At 39.2% G+C, this 7,500-nt stretch overlaps 1 protein-coding gene across 2 annotated transcripts in view; it reads left to right on the top strand.

Annotated features, from left to right (window-relative positions):
* Positions 1 to 7,500, top strand: part of LOC119568587 (zinc finger protein 239-like) — an 18,202-nt gene that overhangs the window by 2,414 nt on the left and 8,288 nt on the right. The window contains exon 2 of one of the 2 annotated variants that reach the window (XM_037917129.1): positions 2,929 to 3,071. The gene's annotated coding sequence lies outside the window, so the exon portion shown is untranslated. Of the gene's footprint in view, positions 1 to 2,913; positions 3,072 to 7,500 lie in introns of both variants that reach the window. The other variant, XM_037917130.1, reaches the window with a different exon arrangement.

Below are 7,500 nucleotides of genomic sequence, written 5' to 3'. Positions count from 1 at the left end.
TAGCCGAGGACTCCAAGGGACATGTTTCCCTAGCCGAGGACTCCAAAGGACGTGTTTCCCTAGCCGAAGACTCCCACTAGGGGACGTGTTTCCCTAGCCGAGGACTCCAAGGGACGTGTTTCCCTAGCCCAGGACTCCCACTAGGGGACGTGTTTCCCTAGCTAAGGACTCTAAGGGATGTGTTTCCCTAGCCGAAGACACTCTCTAAGGGACGTGTTTCCCTAGCTAAGGACTCTAAGGGATGTGTTTCCCTAGCCGAAGACACTCTCTAAGGGACGTGTTTCCCTAGCGGAGGACTCCAAGGGACGTGTTTCCCTAGCCGAAGACTCCAAGGGACGTGTTTCCCTAGCCGAAGACTCCAAGGGACGTGTTTCCCTAGCCGAGGACTCCCGCTAAGGGACATGTTTCCCTAGATAAGGACTCTAAGAGACGTGTTTCCCTAGCCAAAGACTCCAAGGGACGTGTTTCCCTAGCTGAAGACTCCCTCCAAGGGACGTGTTTCCCTAGCTAAGGACTCTAAGGGATGTGTTTCCCTAGCCGAAGACTCCCTCCAAGGGACGTGTTTCCCTAGCCGAGGACTCGAAAGGACGTGTTTCCCTAGCTGAAGACTCCAAGGGACGTGTTTCCCTAGCTAAGGACTCCCTCCAAGGGACGTGTTTCCCTAGCCGAGGACTCCAAGGGATGTGTTTCCCTAGCTGAAGACTCCCTCCAAGGGACGTGTTTCCCTAGCTGAAGACTCCAAGGGACGTGTTTCCCTAGCCGAGGACTCCAAGGGACGTGTTTCCCTAGCCGAAGACTCCAAGGGACGTGTTTCCCTAGCTGAGGACTCCAAGGGGATGTGTTTTTCCCTAGCCGAGGACTCCCTCCAAGGGACATGTATCCCTAGCTGAGGACTCTAAGGGATGTGTTTCCCTAGCCGAGGACTGTAAGGGACGTGTTTCCCTAGCCGAGGTCTCCAAGGGATGTGTTTCCCTAGCCGAGGACTCTAAGGGACGTGTTTCCCTAGCCGAGGACTCTAAGGGATGTGTTTCCCTAGCCGAGGACTCCGTTGCTGGACCTCCTTCCTAAGGGCTGTGTTTTCCCCATGTGGTGTGGTCATTTTGTTCACTCTAACCCAAAAGATAGAATAAGTTTTATTTCATTTAACAAGAGGGTGGATGGAGCTCTGCTGTTGTGTGAAGAAAATGTAAATGTAGTTTCATGTCAACTTTTTCACTGTTGCTTGCATTTTGGGTATTCTTAATCTTTTTAGGTTAATCTGTGTGTTAGGGATGCACTAAGCTAGGGCTAACTGAAGATAATATTCTTGTAACAAACAAAAATTTTGCTGTTGCTTGTTTAGGAACTAATCTGCAGACAAATGGTTACCCAGTGATAAAATTTTTTAAATAATTGCGTACACTCATATGACTGAATGCAGCAATTTTTGGCATCCTCTCACCCTTTAGTACCCAATATGTAGGAATAATGACATGTAACCACCCCAAACACCTCATTCTTAGCCCCAATAGCAGGGGAGGGATGAAAAGTCCAGGGAAATGGTTAAACTAAGATAAAGTATGAAGACAAAGTTGAAATAACACTTTAAATAAACACATTTAAATAAACATATTAAAATAAACTCATTTTTAATAAACATAAAATAGGTTTATTTTCATGCTCTACCCTGTTATTGGTTTATTTACTTAAATAAAGAGAAAAGTTAAACTAAGAATATAAGATAACAAAATGAAGAAAATATGTTTCTATACTACTGAATGCGGGGGGTTATACCCCTGTGGTCCACCTTCCCATTGGGGCTACTGCCCGCGATCCCCGCCTGTGGATTCCTCCACGTGTTCACACAGGATAGAGTAAATGACCTTCATTCAGGGCAAAAACAGCAATAGATATTGCTATTACTGTTATAATCATTGTTAATATTCAAATTATACACACATTCATGTTATTCATTATTATTCTTTGTAATATTCAAAAATCATGACCTTCATTCAGGGGAAAAACAGCAATAGATACCACAATTTTACGTTATAATCTTTGTTAATATTCATATTCATATTTTCCACAAATTCACTATTATTCTTTGTTAATATTCAGATATTATTCACTATAATCATTATCACTGTTATCACTATCATAATTATTAATATTTGTATCTTCCTTATCATTATTGGAATTAGAAATTTTATTTGTATCTTCATTATTATGATAATTATTACTACTGTTAATTATTAGTCTCATTAGCTTTATAATTTTTTTCATTATTATTGTCATTCTCATCATGGTCATTATTATTTGTCATCTTATTATCATAATCATTATTTTCCCTTAGTATCTTCATTATTGCTGTTGTCCATATTATTACTATTACTATTATGTTTAATATTATTACTAGTATTATTACTATTACCCTTATTATTTTATATCATCATTATTAATATTATTATTGTTATATTTTTTTATTATTATATTATTTTCTATTATTATTATTACTATTATTATTATTACTATTATTATTAATACTATTATTATTATTACTATTAATATTTTTGTCATCATACTATTAATATTAAATATTTTTTCATCATCAAAATTAAGGTAATCATTAACCATAACGATTGTCATTGTCATTACTATCACAGTATAGTTTTTTAAGACATTTTTGAATACTTATCATTCTGATCATAGTTATGATAACTGTCAAATGTAATATTGAAATGTTCTCATTCTAAGTCTCTATTGTGTATTTTATTCTTATTTTCCTGTTTATTTACACTGCTATAATGCCTAAATTGACACCGAGGACGTATATTTCAATGTCTAGATATCGTGTTGTGTTAGCAAACAGAAAAGTATCATCAAAGCCATTGATGTTAGTATCCTGATAAATGAATGACTAGAATAACTTTTTAGAACAACTTCTTACAGGAATCTATCCCAGGAGAAGCCTAACTTTCCTCACTCTACCCTCGCCTCACCCGTCTAGCCAAGCCAGGGTTCCTACAAGTGAGGAGTCTCTGCGTTGAGGTCCAAGGAAGTTTGGTTGTGCAGGGAACGTGTCGAGCCATAAGGTAAGGTCATGGAAGAGTGAGGTTAGTGGTTTCAGTGTGGGTAAACTGTGCAGTAATATAATTATGTCCTTATTTATGTGTATATATATGTATATACATATATGTGTATACACATATATATATATCTGTGTGTATATATATATATATATATATATATATATATATATATATATATATATATATATATATATATATATATATATCATATACAATATACATATATTTGTACATATATATACAGATATTTATACACAATGTAAATACATAAATGTATATGCATAATTTCTCTCTCTGGACAGATATATATATTTGTACATGTATGTGCCTATACATATTTCTACATATGTATGTATATATGTTATATTTTTATATATGTCTACATATATATATATATATATATATATATATATATATATATATGCTTACCATATATACTATATGTAGATATCAATATATGTTTCCATTTATATACATGTGTAAATATGTGTGTATATAAGTGAACACCTGTAGATATATACATGTGTGTACTTCTGTAGATACATGTATTTATGTATGTGCATAAGATGTTTATTTGTATGTATTTATAGATGTATAATATCTATGTAAAGCTTACTGGTAAGTTTTAGTGGACAAAGGTACAAACTGGAACTTAACTTAAACTTAACTTAGACTCAACTTAACTTAAACTTGAACTTAAACTTCACTTAAACTTAAACTCAACTTAACTTAAATTTGAACTTGAACTTAAACGCAACTTGAACTTAAACTTAAACTCAACTTAATTTAAACTTGAACTTAACCTTTTCTTGACGGGCATAAGAACTCACTAAAATCAATTAAAATCTAGTGAGATGTGGCAATGGCCCGACAGTGGGCGCGGGAGTCCGCTGCCTTTAGCCAAACATCCTGCTCCACTCGTTCTGGCGCGTCGCCACGCGTACAAGTTTGCCCGTCCGTGAGACCCGTTTTCTATGACGTGTCTACACATGACCCGTCAATAACAGGTTAAACTTAAACTCAACTTGAATTTAACTTAAACTTAACTTAAATTCAATGCTTAATTTTTTATTTTATTTTTTATTTTTTTGATATTAATACTCAAATAACTAATACCTATTTAATAAAATAACTAATACTGTAATAACTAATAAATAGAATAACTAATACTGTAATAGATAATAAATTAAATAACTAATACTATAGTAAATGATAATGAAATAACTAATACCGTAATACAGAAATCACTAAATTCAGTAAGTTGGTAGCGAGGGCTGGGGCATGCACTGCTCGAGCCTAACAGGGTATGGTCAGTGAGAACCGGTATTCCAGTATTTCTTAGGATATATTCCCATCCCAATCCTTGTTATCACGGGAGGGCTAGGAGTATAGGATGTGGATAATTCTATTTCTGTTGGAGGATGTGGATAAATCTATTTCTTTTACCAGTGGACCACATGGCTGGTTGCCACGCAGAGTCCCAAATAAGAACCACCCACTCAGCGAGGGCGGAGGTCACATTTTATATCTGACCTCGTTTGACCGGGAGTTTGGGTCAAGCGTCAGCGCTGTAAGGTCATAGCCTCGCCTCCCTCCGGGCGGGCTGACCTTGACCTCCGCGCAGCCCGATTACCCCTTTAGACAAGTCGTAGCGTCGTCGTAGCGTGTGTTCACCCCTTTACGTGTGTTTTGCGTCCCTGTCAGCCACTGTACTAGAGTACGCATAGCCTTTTACAATCTGGTGGCAGGGTGGTGCTGCGTCCTTCCGGCTCGCAGCATGAACGCAAACCTTCAAAGAAAATCTGCTCGACAGCTTCAAGACATGGCTAAGAAAAAAAAAAAACACGTACGTACACGTTTGGGCCCCCCTTTCTTATTTCTTTTCAATCCTTCCTTCTCCCATACATGTGTTAAGCCGTTGTTTTTTTGTGTTGGGTTAAAAGGTGCTAATGACAGCAAATGGCACGTTCTCACACTATTCCTTCACCTCAGATCGCATTTCCGTGCGATCGAGTATGTGATCAATAAACATGAATATCGTTCGTTGGTAAAGTAATTAATTATTTTCTCTCGTTTTTAGAGATTTATATTGTTTCATCTGCAACAAATTTAACGCGTTCGTGATTTTATCTTATCATGAATATCATTTAATTTTATCTCGTTCCTAACCCTCGCCCCGACCTGACCATCCCTTTTCTTCACTTACGGTCACTTAGGAAGAGAAAAGGTTGTTTTCCTGTCTTGACCTGACCTCACTTTCTCTTTTCCCGGTCGGTGGCGACGTGGAATGAATGCGTGGTTCCTTGTATTTTGGTTGTTATTTTTGTTGACGCCTTGGGAATTAACCATAGCATTGTTACATTGCTTTTTGGTGACACGTTCTATCGGCGCTAGAGCGAAGCATGTAACATAATTTCATTAAATTGTATTATTTGAATATAGCGTAGGATCTTCCCCCATATCATAGTGCACAGAATTGCCCAATATTGCCCCGGGGTTGCGTAAACGCCTAATAGATCTGCGCTCCGTCATTCGAAAGTAGGTACAATAAACCGAAGTTATTCGTTCGGCACCTTTTGAGTCGGTGTGACCCGCGATTATGTCAATTAATTAATGTAGGACTAGGGTTTAAGCTAGAATCATTCGCTTATTAATCACACCTTTCTCTCCCTCCTCAATTCGTTTGCATGTTTTGGGTACACCCCAAGCGTTTGTGTGATTCGTGAAAATTTATATATCCTTTGGGAATTTTGCGAGCGCCCATTACAGATACGCAGAAGAAGCAGGGTTATTATATTCCTGGCTCGAGTCGCTTCAGTCATATACGGCATTTGGGTATAGGATCCCCCCGTTATTGAGTTTTATTGAAGTCTGACGTGCAAAGCTAGACATGTACCTCGGCAGTTCAGATTTCTGACCCCGAGAAGATTTGCTTGATAAAAAGTTGGCGAATATTTTTTTTATGTCACCATTCATTCATGCGTACATTCTGTCGCATATCATTATATGTTGAATTCAATGTGGTAGTTGAAATAATCTTAAATAGTTAACATTGCTAATTTACTCTCACACGCATACACACACACCTTCACCTCACTCACACACACAGGACAAAAGACACTGACCCTTTTTCATTAATAAGGCTGGTTGCTGTCTTAGTGCCGGCGTAAAGATTTATTATGTATCTCTTTAGCCCGCAATTTTGTCTGTCGTGACGAGTTTCTCGAACATGATGTACAAGTTACATCTATTTCTTCTCTGTGTGACGTCTGTGGTTCAAATAGATCTTCGTGGATCGCCGTTGTCGTTCCCTTATCTACTCTCATATCTATCAGAGACGGCTGGTAGTTCAAGCTAGGTCTTTGCGGACCGCTACTGACGTCTCCCTCTTCTATTTTCTTCTTTATCTATGTGAAAGTAAAACACAAAATGAAAAAAAAAGAAGAAAATAAATTAAAACCAACATTAGAAAACGAAAATTTCATAAATAACCGGCTAGTGGTAGATAACACCCCCTCTTCTCTGTTGCCTTTCTTTTTCTCTTACTCTGGCTCTTACGTGTATGATCTGGTTCCCCGACTATATATTGCAGTCGGACCGACACGGCACCGAAGGAAACCTGCAACAGTTCCGGTCACCTTAAGATGCCGTGGGAAGGACGTCATCGAAGATCGCCATAGGCCCGCGGACCGAGATTTTCGTCAGAAAAGGTGTTAAGCCGTCCCAGTGTAGATCCAGGACTACGAGGAGGTCTAGATGAATCCGAAGTCAAGGAGGACCTGTGCGACACTTTCGAGGACGTGTGGACATCAAGGACAGACAGACTACACCAAGGACCAGGAGGATGAGGACAACAGGGACGAGCAGCCACGAAGATGCACCAGGACGACGCACGAGAATGAGACGACCAGCCAAGTTAGGTCACCCTTGAAGGCGCCTTGAGGGTGAGGCGCGAGTAGGTGGCCGAGCAATATAGGATGTGGATAATTCTATTTCTGTTGGAGGATGTGGATAAATCTATTTCTGTTACCAGTGGACCATGTGGCTGGTTGCCACGCGGATCCAAAGTCCCAAATAAGAACCACCCGCTCAGCGAGGGCGGAGGTCACATTTTATATCTGATCTCGTTTGACCGGGAGTTCGTGCTAAGCTACCACCGCGCTAAAGTCAGCCCCCGCCTCCCTCCGGGTGGGCTGACCATGACCTCTGCGTGGCCCGATTACCCGTATAACTAGACATGTCTCGTGTGTTTTATACTGTGTGGTATCAACTCTCAGAAATAAAGAGTCAAGCCATTAACAAGTATAAATACCCTCTGCTCACTATTGTACTAAGGATGATAGCCTTTTACAAGGAGACTAAGACTTAGGTCTAGTGTAAGGGTTCACACTGGAGCTCGGCCCTTGGCTCGACTAATTCTTTTCTTCTTTCC

This window comes from Penaeus monodon, chromosome 44, assembly GCF_015228065.2.
Source record: "Penaeus monodon isolate SGIC_2016 chromosome 44, NSTDA_Pmon_1, whole genome shotgun sequence".
NCBI lineage: Eukaryota > Metazoa > Arthropoda > Malacostraca > Decapoda > Penaeidae > Penaeus > Penaeus monodon.
The sequence above is the reverse complement of the archived record's forward strand: the minus strand, read 5'-3'. Positions and strand labels throughout refer to the sequence as shown.